The 16,354-nt window shown below is 41.3% G+C and overlaps 1 protein-coding gene across 3 annotated transcripts in view; it reads left to right on the top strand.

Moving 5' to 3' along the window:
* Positions 1–16,354, top strand: part of CEP85L (centrosomal protein 85L) — a 274,922-nt gene that overhangs the window by 179,326 nt on the left and 79,242 nt on the right. The window lies entirely within an intron of this gene.

Raw genomic sequence — 16,354 nt, 5'->3', positions numbered from 1 at the left:
GCATTTTTTTAAAAATATAGTGTTTGCATTACTTTTTTTGCACTGTTTTGATGAGCTTCTCTTGACTTTACCCTTAGTTAAGTGAAGTCAGATCCTGTAAAACTGTTACAATAACTTTAACACAACCAGAGCTTGAAGCTTTTATCCTAATATAGTAAATTGGGCAGTTTTTCTATTGCCCTTTAGTATCAGGAACAGAAAATTTAAGGTTACATATTTCAGTTGAAAGTTAATTGAATGTCTCCTCAGTGAATGGTGGTGGTTTTTTACTTGTGCTTAAGGCCTCATAATTCACTTGTAGTGGCAATGTTAGTATTCTGGATCTCTGATATCTCAGGAGAAATGTATTTGCCCTTTATAAAGGAAAGCATCCTATATTTATCACAGGATGCGGTCCTGCAAAAAGTTCATTTACCACTGATGGGTACATTATGGCGCTGCTCTTTTACTTGAGGCAAAATGAACCACTTTTAGCAAAAGTACTTTCTTTAACTTAGCTGCTTCAATTCTGACTTTAAAGTGAAATGTCCACTGTTAAAATGATTAGTGTTTGACTACAACACCCAGCATAACATTAACTATAATTTAAATCCATCCCTTGTACAGATGGGCATAGCAAAAGTGGTGTTTTGCACTTATTCATTCCCAGACTTTTAACTTGTCTTTGTTGATTTTGCTGCATTGGTCTGTTACTGCCACTTTAGGGGTGTGTCTGTGTATGCTTCATAAGGATTGTTTTTTTTCGTATATGGTGTTGTGACATGTTGTTGGGAAGAAAAAAATTGCCTTCAATCTAGTAGTTTCATCTGTTATATTAAAATTTGATACTTTTTTTGTGTTTAATTTATGACCAGGAAATAAATGAGAGAGTAGTACAAACAATTAAAAGGTGCCTTCAAAGGAATTTAATGAATCTCCTCTGTGTATTTCTAAAACCATTTTAGGACTCTCTAGTCCAGAACCATTTAAAATATCTGAATACGTAGTACAGTTTCAGACTAAGTGAATGCTATGAGTATATCCACTGTGAATCTTGTGTCGATCATACCGATTGTAGATCGATTGGTTTTAGATTAGACAAGTTGTCGCTGTAGAACTTTGTTAAATTTCAGTCTGAAATTTCCTTTTCTGTCACATGAAACCTGGAAGAAGGGGCTCAGTTATCTGTGTAGTCTTCTGAAAATATCTGAGGTGCTTCCTGCTGACCTACTAGTGCAGTAAGGCCACCAGTTGTACTTAAATGCATACTGCATTCTTCTGATTTAACTCTTCTGTGTCTGTATTACAAGGTGCTCAGCCACAAATGAACTAATTTGGGACATGAGAAAAGCAAAGGTTTAAAAAAGGAATATGTGTTGGAGGCTTTGGCGTGGCTTCGTTTTCTTCTCAGGAACAAAAATGTGCAGCTGCTGCTTGCCTGACCTTAAATGGAGAAGAGCTGGACTCTCTCCAGGGGGATTAGAAATCCACCCCCAGAGCATGTTTGTGCTCTTGTATTTAGCGATCCGGTTGCTCTATGGGATAATATCCAAAGAGCAGAGGCATTTTACACTTGGTGTAGCAGCTCCTTATTTAACTAATAATAAAAATTTCCTTGAGGTTATTTTGTCTTTTGTGTGTGTGTGTGTGTGTGTGTGTTCTTAAAATTCCAGATACAGACGTCAGTCACCTGTACTATCTTGGTAAAAACTCTGAGATGTTGGTGTTTGTTTTCTATAATCTATGGTGATGGATAGAAGTGAACTAAAATATATTTTATAACACAAGGATAGTCTGGTTTTGTGGTTTTAAAGTAATCAGAGAAATTCAGCACTAAAACTGAATGCCAGTGCTGAGGCCTTCACACAGTTGTGCCACTTTTTAAATTTACCAAATATTATTAGACAAAAATGTATCTTTACTCTGCCTCTGTAAAAAGGGCATAATTGAGAGTCCAGATCTCTCCAGGATTTCAGTATAACGTGTTCAGTTGAAAAATAATAAATATATTTTTGTTTTTGTTTTTTTCCTGTCAGTGATGCAAACTCACCTTGAGAACTGAGTCTGAGTTCCTTTGTTTTTGTGTCTTGTCACCAGTGTAACACATGATCGACAAAACAAATGCTGTTCTTGGTGATAACCTCACTGTTGTTTGTGTGTTTGCACAGGTGTCACTGATGGTAATTTAGGAAACACTTCTGTTGATATCTGGTGTTTTTTTACTTCGGTTAGTCCTGTAGTGCAAACGGTGATGAAAACTTTTTTTGTTACTGAACGTGGCAGATACGATTCTGAAAGCATAGAAAGAGCTAATTCTTCAACTGCTGTAAATCCGCTTAGTCCCATTAAAGCCAATGTCCGTATACAGATTTACACCAGCTGAAGATCTGGCCCAAAAGCAGATGTGGTAAGCAGGTGTCACTTTACTTAGTAGTTTAACAACAGAATTGCACTTTAAGACAGTTTCCTGTCTATGAATTTTTTTGCTTGATTTTGGTGGTGAGGTTTAAGAATACAGTCCTGACTTCAGTGGGTCTCATGTCAGTTTCTACTCCTTTTAACTGGGGGGGAGGGGGAGTTGTGGGGTGGAGAGGAGTGGGGTTCAGGTTTCGTTTGGTTTCGTTTAACTTAATGTATTAGTGAAGCATTTAGTGAAACATGCTCTAGCAACATAACCAGAGTTCACGCTTCAGGAATAACAAATAAGATCAAAGTTATGATGTTAACATATAATCCTACAGAGTCTGATTTTAGTGTTTTGTTTGTTTTTAATCACAAAAGCTATATAAATAGGTTGTACTCCATAGCCTGCAGGGTAATTTAATTAGTCATTTGCTTTGAAGATAATCAGCAGTATTCTGACTTTTCTTCCATTGCCCTTTACCACATCACTCCAGGATATTCTTTTTTTACCCTATCTCTTCCTTGTTCCCCTACCTCGTGCTGCTTTCAGACTATCGTTACAACACGCTGTATCCAAGTTAAAGGAGACAGAACAGTCACAGGGAGTCCTCTCTAAGAGAGTCACCTTTCCTGCTTCATAGATTTGGCTTACAGGGAATTGTGTGGAGTGTTGTGGAGGAGTCCTTCCTTCCTCACACCTGTGTCCTGAAGATCAAGGCCTGTCATCTTAGCATCACATTTATTGTCCTCTGGTAAAAAGGGTGAAAGTTCTTAATGATTTCATAAAATTGGAATGTCATTAAAGTGCTGGCTTCATTTTTATTTTTAGATGTTACTCTGTCATCGATAATAGCAAGGTAAAATGATACGTCTTTGGCTTTGTACCTGTTTTCTTAAGTATACATAAGCATATGGGTTTAAAATCTTATGGAATATAACTGAATAGAAAAGTCTCTCATCATCGGAGCTGCAGCATCACACATCTCTCTGGGACTTTTTTTCTCTTGGAATGCTAAAGGCTCTAACAGTATTGATTATCAGCTTTGTTACTAACAGAAGACCGTTTCTGAAAAGGTCAGCTTTAATGTTTACATTACCTTCAGTCTTATGGGCATGAACTTTTAACAACTGCAGTAGACTACAGTGTTAACAAGTATAATGGCACCTGTTATGTTCTTTGATACTTTGACCGATTGGTAGGATAGGGGAAGAGGATCAAAGAAGATTTTTGGCTGGGTCTTGTGGTATGTATTCATAGTGGTTTCCCAGACTTCCAAAACATACAATTTATTTTCCTTAGACAGTACATATTTGACACACATTGTACCCAGGTAATACCTTATTTTTACAATAAATGTTAGCACCATAAAAATCTGTATTCTGTAAAACATTTGGTTCCTTTTGTATCAACACATTTTTTGACTATTTAAGTCATGGTCAGTTTATTTAACTTGTAAATTAAGAGAACCATTACACCTGCCTCGCTGCCAGAAAGCAACATGATACAGCAGAGAAAAAGGAAAAAAGAGAATTGCTTCAGTGCTTTTGGTTAACCCAGTGCTTGGTTTTTTTTTAATAATTACAAAATCTTCAAATGCATTGTAATTTTGAAGTTTTAGGCCTCTCAGTTGATTAGCTTAGTTTATTTGCATGAAGTGATGTGCTGAGATACTTGTAACAAAGAAACCGTGTTGAGTGTCTTTCAGATAAACTGTTCCAGGAAGCACAGAGATTAGTTGTGTTGTTTGACATGGTATGAGTGATGGATGAACATAGGGACAAAGGCATATGAAGGAGAGATAAGACTTGAAGGCCATGTTTCATTTGCCAAGTGTGGTGGCACTGGATTATCTCCACTTTAACAGCAATTATAGAATGGAGGCCAGAGATTGTGTTTTGGACTTCAGCTGTTACATATCTTCAGTAGTAGATTGTCTTTAACAGGGGGGTGCTCAAACTTTTCCAACACATTAGCAATACTCAGGAGCTTGAGAGTCATATCACAGAGAATACTGTAGTAGCTAGTTTCATCCTAATATGCAGTAGTACTCATGGAGGGCATGGGTGCCCTCATGCAATGCTCCATCTGGCTCCAAGGGGCACTTCCATCAGATTAAGATGGAGGTGGCATAAAGAGGTCTTTTAGCTTCCATGGATTTACTCCTCAGACGGAAATGGCTGTATTTGGCTTGCGGGTTACTTGTTTAGTCACCCCTGCTTTACCAGGTGCATATGTGAAATATTGAACTCGGAAATTTTAACACTTTTTCCAAGTTGAAGAAATTGTCATTTACTCCCCTCTCTCTTCCTCCCCCACTATCTTCATCTCGCTTTAGTATGGGGTGGTGATACCAAGATGAGTGAAAAGCTCTTGGTGGATTACCAGCCATTAGCCATTTCTCTTTTTGTTTCACAAATAGTTATAAATAAAATATTTGGTTAGTTTTTACAGTTTCACTTTTTATACAGAATTTCTCCAGCTAAATAATAATTGTTGACTTCTTGCGATTCATTTCACATGTACATGGGCAAGAAAAAATACTAAAGACTCTATTTGAAATATAGCTGCTTCCTGTGGGGTGTTCTAGTAACACCTAAGGGGGGGGGGGAAGCCCAGCTCCTCCTACCCCCGAATACTTGTGAGTTTGAGGGGTTGAAATTTGTCTCTGAGCCAAAGTGTTCAAAACTTTGGAGTATTTGGATCCACCATTATAGAAAGTGTCAAACTGTGAACTTTAATCTGGGACTCTAGTTTGGATCCATCTCTAAGCAGTAAGAACAGATTCCAATGGAAGCCTGATAGTACTGTTTGTTTTATTACATGTATACTGCTTCCTATCACTCAGCGAACTAGGAAAGTATGCTGTATAGAGTCTAGCGAATCCTTGTACTACTGAAATGAAGGGGAGTTTTCTTTTTCTCTTATAATTATTTAGGTTATCACCGAAATTCTTTGGCTCTCCATTATTGAGGCTTTTCTGTTGAATCATTTGAGAGAAATAGTGAAACAGATATGTGATTTGCATTCCTTCATATCACTTGGGTATTTGAAAAGCTGCTATCCTCTGCTTTGATTGCTCCTATTAAATGACAAATTGGAAAAAAATAATTAAAAGCTGTGATTTTCTTAATCTTGAAAAAAGTCTATAGCTTCTGGACCATGCTAGCTCTTCTGCCCGAAACTTGAGTATCTGCAGCACTATACAAGCCACCTTCTTCGGTTGTTTTATTTACAGGAGAATATCCTTATCCTCACTGTAGATTGGAAATTGTAGAATTTTTCAGAGAAATTAGTCACTTTTAGCTTTCTAATGATAAATCGTAGTATATTAGTAAAATGTGCTAACTATACTATATTCTTGGAAATAATAAAACTTCATTGCAGCAGCTGTTATTAAGGGCCTCTACATGCTATTGTAATACAAATAAATAATAATGTGTGTGTGTGTGTGGATTACAAGTTTCACAGAGTTCATCCAAATGCTGACTGGCTTGATTTGTGGCAGTTAGTTTACAGTGGTAGCCAGTATATTACCCCTGGGGGAATTCTGCACCACTGCGCACATGCAGAACTGATGTCCCCTGCAGATTTCTTTGCTTCCCTGGAGAAAAATGACTTTCTGACAGGGAAACAAAGGGAAGCGGCAAGAGCGGTCTCACCCCCTCCCCAGCAGCCAGGTTTTTTGTTCTGCGCACTCAGAACAGCTGGTGGAGAGGGAAATCACTGTGGGGGGAGAGGGAGCTGGGCTGTCAACACACTGGCTGGTGGCTCCTAACCTGTGCTGGGCTCAGTTGCTAGTCCTGGCTGGGCTGGGGGCAGGGGAGGATGGGACTTCCTCTTCCCCAGCAAGGAGCAGCTGGACCCAGGTCAGACCAAAAACCTCCCCTGGCTACAGAAAGCTCTGCACCCCCACCTCCTGCCCCCATTGCTCCTCAGTTGCAGGGGGGTGGGTGTAATTGTACGGGGAGCTGCTCGCCATACTTGGATCCCCCAAACAGAGACTTCCCTGCCAAACCTCATCCCCACCCTCTTGCAGCCTGAACCCCCTGCACATGAAACCCCACCCTGCCAAGCCTCACCCCCCTGCATCTGGAGCCCTCCTGTACCCAAGCCCCACCTCCCTGAATCTGGACACCCACACCTTAACCCAGACTGCCCCCCACTGAGCTCCCCACACTCCAACCCACACCCTGACAAGCCCCATCCCCCCTGCACCTGGACCACCCCGATGAGCCCTCCAGATCTCCAACCCACTGAGCTCCAACCAGCTGCATTCAGACCCCATACTCCATCGAGACCCACTCTCCCAGCACCCAGATCCCACCACTGGGTCCCCTAACTAACACACCCTTGCTGAGCCCCAACCACCTTCACCTGGACCCCCCTGCAGAATCCCTTTCCCCATGAACCTGTAACCCCTCAATAAGCCTTTGTATATCCACCCCCGCCCCCAAGCTGCCTGCCCGCAGATTGCCCCACACAGAACCCTCTTGCCCCATATCTGGATCCCCCCACACTAAGCCCCTGCACACTAGGATCCTGTCAGGCTGAGCCTGCCTGCCTCACACCTGGATTCAGGGCCAGGGCTGGGCATGCATGCAAGAATCTGTCCCTCTCACTTGCTATCTTGGTGCCTGTGGCATGGAGGGGAAGGGCACCGTGTTTCTGGGGCAGGTCCAGCCTTTGCGCAGTGTCAGGGTCGGGTGCAGCCTTACCACCAAGTCTGTCCTGGGGCGGGAGAGCTGCCCACCTCCGTGCAGCCAGTGGCCTTTGCTCCCCACTGCTGTGCTGGAGCCTCCACATTTGTGTATTGACAAATAAAATTTGCAGAATTTTAAAATATTGTATACAGAATTTTTATTTTTTTGGCACAGAATTCTCCCAAGAGTGGTATATTAAGTACATGAATATGTTTGTGCATGTGTTTCAGTATGTGGCAATCTCTTCTTTTTTTTTTTTTTAAATCCTAAATTCAGGAGACTGATGATGGGTTTCAAACCTGTTGGATGCAGGCGTGCTTATAGAGCATTCATATCCAGATTACTAAAAGTTCCAAAGTGACCAGTTGAGCATACTTCCTTCACAGCTGATATCTGTTCTTGTGCTTAGTTCTGTCACTGGGGAATTTGTGTGGTATCCCTTCATGGTTTATCAATCAATAGAAATACTCAAGAGGCAGAAGGATCCAGAGAATTTTATACAGATTATTTGGATCTCCAAATTTCCATATAAATCTACCTGGCTCCCAGCTGTTCCTCTCCGCACGTTAAGAATTTAGTGATCTTGCTTAGATATCTTCTCACCTTTCTTAGTGGGAAGAGTGTAGCAAAGTAAGACAGGTATCACAAAGGACTGTGTTAAAAATATTTTGCCTGTTGGCTGCAATAATTTTCCTAAGCAGCATGTTGTTCCCTGGTATAAAACATCCTCCACGCATCCTGAGGTTTCAAGTACGCACATATTACAATTGTATAAAATAAATGTATTTAAAAAACAAAAACCCTTTATAACCTCTGTAGTGTCTTTTTAAAAAAAAAGTTTTAATTCATTCCTTCGTCTTAAACCATCCTTACTTGACTGCCAAAGACATACAGAAGGGTTCGCACTTGGGGAACTGGCCTGTCTGTGCCAAGTATTGCTTCCTTTCCAATGAATAACATTACATAAATAAGGAAATTGGTCCAGATAGTGATCAGGAGGATGTGTATTCCAGTGGGTAGGACACTGGACTGGGATTCAGGAGACCTGAGTTCGATTCCCATCTCTGCTCCAAGTCTGCTGTGTGACTTTGAGCAAGTTGCTTCACTTTTTTGTGCCTTAGTGTCCTGATCTGTAAAATGGGGATAATATGCCTAGCTCTTGTCTAAAGTTCTTTGAGATCCACAGGTGAAGAGCACTATATAATGGGTAGTAGGTATCATGCATTAGGAAGTGGAAATTATTAGAATCTTTCTCCTTGCCTTAAGAAGCCTTCAAGGCCTGAATTTTGGTATTATCCAACTAGACCTTCCTGCCTCTGATGTCTCTTGCAAGGAAGGAAAACACTTTCACAGACAGACAGGATTGCCCTCAGATGGACCCACATATCGAACTGCTAGTTTTGTTAGACAAGTGTGTCTCAAGTACCCCTCATAATGTCAAGTGGAAGAGGTTTGCTATCTGAAGTGAAGCCAAACAGTTAGAAACTTTCACTTATTCCACATACAATCTGCTTAACTCTATTCCACACTTGTCAAGAGTCCTAGTTGTAGGGATTTTCTGTCAGAGGCCAGATTGGTTGCAATTTTTAGTCCATTATGAACCTGTGAAAGATTCAGACCAGAATTTTCAAGTGTCCTCTGATTTTGAGACATCTTAGCCTCGATTTTTTTAGAAGTGCTGAGCACCCAAAACTCCAGTTGATGTTAATGGGAGAGGTGGATGCTCAGCAACTCAGAAAAATCAAGCCCAAGGTGGGTATAAAATAGTCTAGAAATTCTGGCCTAATTTCTAGGGGAAATTCTTGAATAATTGCTATTTATGTAGTGCTGTAGGCTATACATGGCACTGTACAGAAATGAAATACAGTCCCTGCCCCGTGGAACTTGTAGTTTAACGATGTTCCTAGGATACTAAACTGTTTGGCTGGTAGTCTGAGGTCCAGATTGTTCCCCTATATGGTAATACCCTCTGCCCAACCCTGGCAGCAGGGTCAACTGTAGAGATAAGTAGTGACTAATTATTATATGTGCTAGATAAATAAGGGATATGGAGATATTGACCGCACATACTTATCCCCTAACTGGATATAGTTCTGTTCAGATCTTGTTTAAAGATGGCTGTGTTTAGGAGATGACACCTGATAAATGAATTTACAGGCACTGGGAATTTTTGGCAGTTCTTTTACCAGGACTGTTGTTTATTATGCTAATCATAATGGTTTCATGGTTTTATCTTATGCTCCCACTCATTCACTTGTTTTAGCCATCTATTGTCTCTATCATAGGTATAGACTGGAAAATCTTTGGGGCAGAGATTGTCTTTATATTTTGTATGTACAATGCCTAAAACAATGGGGCCCTGATCCCTTATTGGGGTCTTTATGTGCTACTCTAATATTCAAAACTACTTATGGTAAATCAGCTGTATCTCTTTCCTGACCTTTTTGAGTGCATGATTTTTTGGTCTTAATGTTTGTGCTTGCTTTTCACAATGAATAACTATATTTACATTTTTTGTGGTTATGCTGCTTTCTAGCTCAGAAGAGTGGATTGAAGAAATCATTTTAGCAACTTGTATCATACACAGCTTCAGAGAATAAAGAAAAAAAATCACAGCCGTTCACCCAGTAAAGCCCCTTTTGTCTCCAGAGTGTTTCAGTAAAAAATGTTTGAATTTAAATGTAATGGGAAGATAATATGATCACTTAATAAAACAAGTGCTTCTATACTTAGGAAAGACTCACTTGTTATCTATGGAAAATTCCAGGCACTATTGGTCTTCACATCCTATTAAGTGGCACCTAGAAGTGTGTTGTGCTCATAACATTTGCCAGAATATAAATGGAAGGGGTATCTGAACAAATTAATATTGGTGTTGGCTCAGACTTTAAAGGAATGACATCTCTTGCGTTTGTGTGTCATGGTTTTATTGTTAGGAGGTCAATATGCAGAAGGAGGTATATAATCAAGTCCACAACTCCGGGAATTCCTCTTTCGCGATGTAAGAGTGTGCTGCTGGCTCAGAAGTGGCATAGATGAGAAAGTTGTGGAGCATAACGGAGTGCCTGACACCATGCCACAAATGAGACAACATTCTTGTGCCATGACAGAGTTACCCGTGACAGTGTGTATCTGTTATGTACCTTGCAAAACTGTATTGTCAGAGTTAATATTCTTTTCACTTGTTGGTTAGGCTTTTTTTAGAGATCTTGTTATTGGTAAGAACACCACTGGTGCCATTCTTACAATAGAACATGCCATGAGAGGAAAACTAATGTTCTCACCACCCACGTGGGTATCCATAGCTCCAAGTGATACCTTTTTATCTAGGTATTCATACTGAACTCAGTACCATCGTGATGTGTGCAGCGTAAACACACAGATATGTAGATTAGTGGATGGATAGATTCTGAGCAAAATAAAAATTACTTGGATTATACACTGTATGGGGCAGCAGAGACCATCCTCATTATCTTTGCATCGTGTCTAGCACAGTGGGGTGGGGACCACTATATGCTGTTGTAACCCATGCCTGCTTGGTGTTACAGTCAGTTCCCTTCTAGTGGCACCTAGCCCAGCTAGAGATTGATGAATCTGCTATATTCTTGGTTAAGAGTCATGTGGCTTTTAGCTCATGCAGAAGTCCTACGGTCAATCCTGCCTGCTGACAAGCAGGGTCTGTAGTGATACAAAAACTCAATAATAAGAATATTTTGAAAAATCAAAAATACTTTGAGTGGTCTCTGGATATCATTTTTATGTAAACACTTTTATTTTAAATGTTTCTGGGACATCAGAAATATTCAGCTATCACTCATCCGGCCTGGTAAGGAATATGGGATCAATATGCCAAGATAATTATTTGCAAATGGGTGGTATGACGGGTTTTTCTGAAACCTTGGTCAAAACAATCAAACACGTAAGCCAAAACTTCCAGCACCCAATTCTAAACCAGAAATGCCAAAGATGCCCTTCAGTCCATTTTCTAGTAGAAACTAGCCAAAGGGATAGCTTTTGTGCAGTGAAAGTTAGGATCCGTTTGCAGTTTAGTGTTCACCGATTCTTACAATCGGGAGCTGACCCCTACTTGTGGCTATCCAGACACTTTTGAGCAAGATGCTGTTATAGGGAGAACTCATTTCTGTGCAAGGGCTCCCTATGCACCCAGCTGTGCTTAGAGTTCAGATAGCTCATAGGGCCTTGCACAGGTCCTCTTCACCGGGTAGGTTTACTCGATTTGTTGGGGGATTGCCTAATTCAACACAGCGAGGCCTAGCTGTATTTCCCTCCTGAGCAGTTCTTCACGTAGTTGCATGCATCTATTCCAAAATGCTAGAGCCGGAGAATTTTTTGCAGCAGTATTTGTCGAGGAGACACATGTATCCTGCACCTCCTTATGGCCTCTCCGGAGGCTATATTAGGTCAGTGCCTTCCTGACCCTCTGACTTCCTTCTCACTGCTCATTGCCTGTGTCAGAGCCCACTGTGAGGATTACCTCATGGATTTTCTTCTGTGTAGGTAGCTAATTAAGGAGAAAGCTAACCTGTCAACAGTTAGTTAGCAGTTCACACTTGTTAAGTGTTTTTTAATTCTTATTTTATACTTTCAAGTTTGTTTTAATAGTTGGTTTCGATGGTAGGCACCGGTGGTAGGAAGCACTCACTAGGCTTGAGGCACTGCTTATCGCTAATAGTGACCTCCATACATGGTGCCTTTTATGCCTCTGTGAAGGGCACATTAAGATGTGAATGGCAGTGAAAATATTCGGGGGGAGAGGGGGGAGGGCGCGGTAGGGGACTGAATCTGCCCCTCACTTCCCCTGTGCAGCTGCTTCTGTCCTGTGGAGCTGGGCCTAGCTCCCTGCTCCGCAGCCCGTTGGCTCTAGGCACTTGTAGTTTCGGAGGAGCCTACTGCAGTGTCATTTGCCACATGCAAATGCATGCAGGTGGGGCTCAGTCCTGCTGCTACTGGATGCAGGGTCTCAGGATCACTCCCTCCATAACATAAATGGGTTCATTGGCCTCACGTAGTCATAGAGCTGTTCGTGGTAGTGAGTACTATATCCAGTAATAGGTGCCAGCAGTGTCAGACCCTAAGGGTATGTCTACACTATGAAATTAGGTCAAATTTATAGAAGTCAGTTTTTTAGAAATCGGTTTTATATATTCGAGTGTGTGTGTCCCCACAGAAAATGCTCTAAGTGCATTAAGTGCATTAACTCGGCGGAGTGCTTCCACAGTACCGAAGCTAGAGTCGACTTCCGGAGGGTTGCACTGTAGGCAGCTATCCCACAGTTCCCACGGTCTCCGCTGCCCATTGGAATTCTGGGTTGAGATCCCAATGCCTGATGGGGCTAAATCATTGTCGCGGGTGGTTCTGGGTACATATCGTCAGGCCCCCATTCCCTCCCTCCCTCCGTGAAAGCAAGGGCAGACAATCGTTTCGCGCCTTTTTTCCTGAGTTACCTGTGCAGACCGGCCATATCATGGCAAACATGGAGCCCGCTCAGCTCACTGTCACTGTATGTCTCCTGGGTGCTGGCAGACGCGGTACTACATTGCTACACAGCAGCAGCAACCCATTGCCTTGTGGCAGCAGACGGTGCAATAGGACAAATCAGATGTCAAGAATTATAACATTCATAAACCAGTCGGAGAACACTTCAATCTCTCTGGTCACGCAATCACAGACATGAAGGTCGCTATCTTAAAACAAAAAAACTTCAAATCCAGACTCCAGCGAGAAACTGCTGAATTGGAATTCATTTGCAAATTGGATACTATTAATTTAGGCTTAAATAGAGACTGGGAGTGGCTAAGTCATTATGCAAGGTAGCCTGTTTCCTCTTGTTTTTTCCTACCCCCCCCCCCCCCCAGATGTTCTGGTTTAACTTGGATTTAAACTTGGAGAGTGGTCAGTTTAGATGAGCTATTACCAGCAGGAGAGTGAGTTTGTGTGTGTATGGGGGTGGGGGGGATGTGAGAAAACCTTGATCTATGCAGGAAATAGCCCGACTTGATTATGTAAAGAGTTGTCACTTTGGATGGGCTAGCACCAGCAGGAGAGTGAATTTGTGTGGGGGGGTGGAGGGTGAGAAAACCTGGATTTGTGCTGGAAATGGCCCACCTGATGATCACTTTAGATAAGCTATTACCAGCAGGACAGTGGGGTGGGAGGAGGTATTGTTTCATATTCTCTGTGTGTATATAAAGTCTGCTGCAGTTTCCACGGTACACATCTGATGAAGTGAGCTGTAGCTCACGAAAGCTCATGCTCCGATAAATTGGTTAGTCTCTAAGGTGCCACAAGTACTCCTTTTCTTTTTGCGAATACAGACTAACACAGCTGTTACTCTGAAACCTGCAATAGGACTGGTAGCCGTCCTCGTCGTGTCCGAGGTGCTCCTGGTCGCCTGTGTGAGGTCGATCAGGAGCGCCTGGGCAGACATGGGCGCAGGGACTAAATTTGGAGTGACTTGATCAAGTCATTCTCTTTAGTCCTGCAGTCAGTCCTATTGAACCATCTTATGGTGAACAGGCAGGTGATACGGATTGCTAGCAGTCCTATTGCATCATCTTCTGCCGAGCAACCATGAGATGTGGATGGCATGCAGTCCTTCTGCACTGTCTGCTGCCAGCCAAAGATGTAAAAGATAGATGGAGTGTATCAAAAAAAGAAATAGACCAGATTTGTGTTATACTCATTTGCAAACCCCTGCCCCCCCGTCTAGGGGACTCATTCCTTTAGGTCACACTGCAGTCACTCACAGAGAAGGTGCAGCGAGGTAAATCTAGCCATGTATCATTCAGAGGCCAGACTAACCTCCTTGTTCCAATAAGAACAATAAGTTAGGTGCACCATTTCTTATTGGAACCCTCCGTGAAGTCCTGCCTGAAATACTCCACCCCCTTGTTGATTTTTAGCTCCCTGTAAGCCAACCCTGTAAATCGTGTCCTCAGTCGCCCCTCCCTGCGTCAGAGCAACGGCAAACAATCGTGCATCTGAGTTGAGAGTACTGTCCAGAGCAGTCACAATGGAGCACTCTGGGATAGGTCCCGGAGGCCAATACCGTCGAATTGTGTCCACAGTACCCCAAATTCGACCCGGCAAGGCCGATTTAAGCACTAATCCACTTGTCAGGGGTGGAGTAAGAGCCCTTTAAGTCGAAATAAAGAGCTTCATTGTGTGGACAGGTGCAGGTTTACATTGATTTAATGCTGCTAAATTCGACCTAAAGTCCTAGTGTAGACCAGGGCTAAGATTGCATACATTGCAACTGTAATGGAGTGCTAAATTGTATTGTACTGATCAAACATTAGGTGATGCTGTGTGTCACATACCTCCTTAAAGCTCACAGTAGCTATTCCTGGCAGTGCATTAAAGAGTCTTATAGGGTTTACATCTGGTCGGTCTCTGTCTCTGTGTCTCTCTCTGTCTCTCTCTCGGAAGGAAGGAAGCTCTGTAGACAGTCCATATCTGGTACAGAAGCCAGGACTGCTAGTAGCAACCTACCGTGTACAAGGTGTACATGCAAAAAGAAAAGGAGGACTTGTGGCACCTTAGAGATTAACAAATTTATTTGAGCATAAGCTTTCGTGAGCTACAGCTCACTCCATCGTTGTACATGGCGACAACAACCCTTTACACTCGCTTAAAGCAAATGCCCATTTTGAGCTCTTTCTTGCACTCTTTAATTGGTGCATTTAGTTCAATACAACTAACCTTCAGAGATCCTAAGCCCTTACAGATGACTTGATTGATAAGTTGATATTTCCCTCTGTATTCCCCCTCATTTGGCTCATGTATCTAAAAATTTAAAAAGTTCAAAGTCCGACTGGTGAACATGTCTATTAAGCCTCTAATTATTTTGTCTCCTCTTCTTCCACTGTTGTCCTGAAAATAAAGTATGGCTAAGCAAGTGAAAGTTAATTTCACCTTAATGAAAACAAAATAGTTTGTATGTTTCTGTCCTGTTACTTCATACAATATATTTTTATATTTTCTCTCTCCTGGTTCTTTTGTTTCACTTTTATATTCTGAAATAAATCAGTGTGAATCATGTCTTATGCTTAATATACCATTCCAGTTCATGTCTAGGTAAAACATTAGTACTAAGAAAATTTCACTGAATGTTTTGGAAGAAATGTAACAATGCAATATAGTGCTGTGTACATTGTTACCTTTTCATATTTTTTTCTATTCAAAGCCTTATCCTATTAGTAATTGAGTTGCTCACAAAAACAGCAATAGTAGCATTGTTAGTCACAAGCTGACCTAAGTAGCATTTTTCTTTTTAATAAATATTTTTATTGAATAATGTTAAACAATTATACAATGGAATTCAAGAATATAGGTCCATGTAATAGAGTAGAGGCAAATTTGACCAACCTATCAAAGCAAAACAACTATTTATCACTATTAAATCTAAACAACAACTACAAAGACAGGACAAGAGGGAGGAAAAATACTTTAAACAGTATTTTATGTACTACTTTCTAAACTATATCACTTTAGAATCTGTTATGTACAGTCATACGAGATTAATGCTCAAAACAATGTAACACTTAAAACTGGGAAATGAAACTTGTATTGTTTTTTGCCAACTTTAGACTCCAAATTGCCAGTGCTAATTTTGACTTCTGTGAAGTGGGGTACCAATTAATGCAACTGTCATTCTAGCCTTTTGTTCTGCAGAAATCCCTTGTGTGCACATTCATATGGACCCTTTTGTAATTATTAGTGGGCATGTTTTACAGTATATGTGCTTGCTCCTTAAGTAGACACTTCGGTAGACATGGTGGGGTGAATTCTGCCCACAGCTACACCTGTGCAATCCCAATCATAGACATTGGGAAGAAAAAGACCTATTAAGTCATCCTCACCATCTCTCTGCTAGGACAAGCTTATTCTCTATTTTCTCTGGAGTTTTTTGTCCAGCGTAGTTTAAAAAAAATTATTAAGTGACTTGATTTCCAGCACTTTCGTTGGGAGACTTTTGCACTACCTATTATATCTCACTGTCATTAGGTTTTTCCTGGTATTAGCCTACATTTTCGCTTCTGTAATTTCATCACACTACTTAGTTCTGCATGGTGCATGCACCAATTAAATAATTTCCCTCTTTCCATGGAAATATTTACAGACTGTTACGTCTCTCCAAACTATGCATGTGGTCTCTTAATCCTTCCTCATAAATCAGTCCCTTCGGGTCCCGGATCTTTTTGGTTGCCCTTCTCCAAACTCCCTTCAGTACATCAATATCTTTCTGTTA

The sequence above is a fragment of the Caretta caretta genome, chromosome 3, assembly GCF_965140235.1.
Source record: "Caretta caretta isolate rCarCar2 chromosome 3, rCarCar1.hap1, whole genome shotgun sequence".
Lineage (NCBI taxonomy): Eukaryota > Metazoa > Chordata > Testudines > Cheloniidae > Caretta > Caretta caretta.
The sequence above is the reverse complement of the archived record's forward strand: the minus strand, read 5'-3'. Positions and strand labels throughout refer to the sequence as shown.